The sequence below is a fragment of the Myotis davidii genome, unplaced genomic scaffold (genome assembly GCF_000327345.1).
Source record: "Myotis davidii unplaced genomic scaffold, ASM32734v1 Scaffold10406, whole genome shotgun sequence".
NCBI lineage: Eukaryota > Metazoa > Chordata > Mammalia > Chiroptera > Vespertilionidae > Myotis > Myotis davidii.
The window spans coordinates 1-2,140 of record NW_006297086.1 but is presented as its reverse complement, the minus strand read 5'-3'; the positions used below and the strand labels follow the sequence as shown (position 1 = coordinate 2,140).

The following is a 2,140-nucleotide window of genomic DNA, read 5'->3' as shown; positions in this document are numbered from 1 at the left end:
TGAAGTTTGAAATAGGTTCACTCAAGGAAAAAAGATTCATGTGCTGAGTGTGCACCATTAATTTACTTCTCCATTTATTCGTGCATAAATTTAAATACTTTCAGTGAGTCTGGGCTCTTCCAGGTGGCACCTGGACACTGATCTATAACCTGGATATTGAAGAAGCAAGGCTTTTGGCCCATTTCAGGGCAATGTAGGCATCAGGAGAGGGCACCATTGTGAATACCGTAACCACTACCGTCATATTTTCACAAGACAGCAAAACTAGTGATTCATAATTGTAATTTATTAACAACTACTTTATAAATAAAATATTCAGGCACCTATTGATAGAAATTAGGTAGCAGGAAGTTAACCATTAAATCTGTGAATTGATTGGTGTATTTTATGAAGAGTGTCTGCTTACCTAAGTTTGTGATTACTTGAAAACAAATTTAGACAAAGAGGAATAAGGGATAAGCTTAGAATCTTTCTATAAATTCCCAAAGACCTCACAGTTGCCCAACCCCCATTGATAAAGTAAAAGATTCAAGAGAAAATAATGGAAAGTAATCAAATTTTTAATCTCTATATGAAATAACCAGGAGAATACCCTGGGAGCAGTCTAGTCACAGCAACTCAAAATTACCTCCTGCCTAAGACAAGAGGTGCATACTAGGAGTGAATGTTGGTGTTCATGCAGGAGTGTGTGTGTGTGTGTGTGTGTGTGTGTGTTTATGTGTTAGAGAGAGAGAGAGAAAGTTTAAGAAGAAGGTAGATAGAAAGTTAATTAATTTGTTGGTGTTTAGTTCTAAACACTATTTCTCAAAGTCTAACTTTTGTAAAACTATATTGGCTTATTTGACAGCCAGAACAATTTGCTCCTTTTACAAATTTTGGTTAGCAGCCTTGAGCCCTGGCATTTCGCAGCTCTTTCTATAAGTATAATTTAACATCCTTCCACTCACAGGAAGAGAAAGTCTACCTCCCTATTGACTGAGAAGGAGCTAACTGATAAGGAAAAAGGCATATTTGCATTCCATGCCATCCTCTCTGGGGGCAGCTGATTAGAGAAAATGGGGAAAATCAATAAGCCAGGAATTGATGAGAAGACTGATTCTTACTGATTTCAGAGACATTTTTATTTATTAACATATTGTAAAACAGAAAACAAAAGATCCGGGCAGCTCATTTTCTGGGTCCCTGGCAATGAATGTAGTCACCACTGTTTTGGAGTGTGTAGGGGAAGAGCCAGGAATGGAGAGCAGAGCCAACTCTGGGTCAGGGTCTTGCTGACTATGGACGGTAAAAGGAGTCATCAAAGGGGCAGGCTAGCCATGTTCACAGGCAACAACTATGTCTCTGGACCCTGATGTGGCTCTGTACTGGCAGGGAGGCCAGGGGGACCCTCTTTATGCCTGCAAGTAGTGACCTGGAAAGGAGACCTCCTTATTCTGAAATTTTTGTAAGGCATTCCATTCTCATCTTCAAAGATGATCTTGATGCTGTTACTGGTGTCTTTCCAGAGTGAAGTTAGACCTCATCTCCTCATCATGGTTTCACAGTATCTGCCATTGTGGCCACTTGGATTGGCATCATAGTGCTGGGCCAGAAAGAGTCTGTACCTGTTGTCATTTGAGCCAAGGTCAGTGGGTCAGACCCAGATCCAGCATGAAGACCAGCAACAGGGGAATCAGGCCCCTCATTATCTATACTAATAAAAGCTCGTGCCAAGGGAAAAAGGTATGATGGGGCAAATTAGGCTGAAAGGATAGGACATCATGAGTCAGGTACTCTCAGACACCTAAATTGCATAAGTTCTTTTTCTTCATTAATCTCACATTTCTTGGCAAGCCATTCCTTTGGAAAAATCATTCTAAGTTTCCTGAACACAACTTCCAGCCCCAAACATTTTCTCCTATCCCTTAAGACTCACTCAGTACTTACCTTGTATCAGTCATAGCATGGCAATATCCATTCACACTCTAATTCATTTATTAATTGATTGAATAACAAACATTACATAAGCTCTTCTGGGTACAAGGCACTGTGCTGGGTCCAGGCACACAGAGACCATTAAGACATAACCAAGTCCTCTCTAAAAGGAGTTGTACCATCCATGGGGAAAGAATAGTAGCTCCAGTTCACTGAGATGAGACAA

The 2,140-nt window shown here is 40.4% G+C and overlaps 1 pseudogene; it reads right to left on the bottom strand.

Annotated features, from left to right (window-relative positions):
- Nucleotides 1-1,093: 1,093 nt before the first annotated feature.
- On the bottom strand, nt 1,094-1,853 carry LOC107184503 (annotated as a pseudogene).
- Between the last annotated feature and the right edge of the window lie 287 nt (nt 1,854-2,140).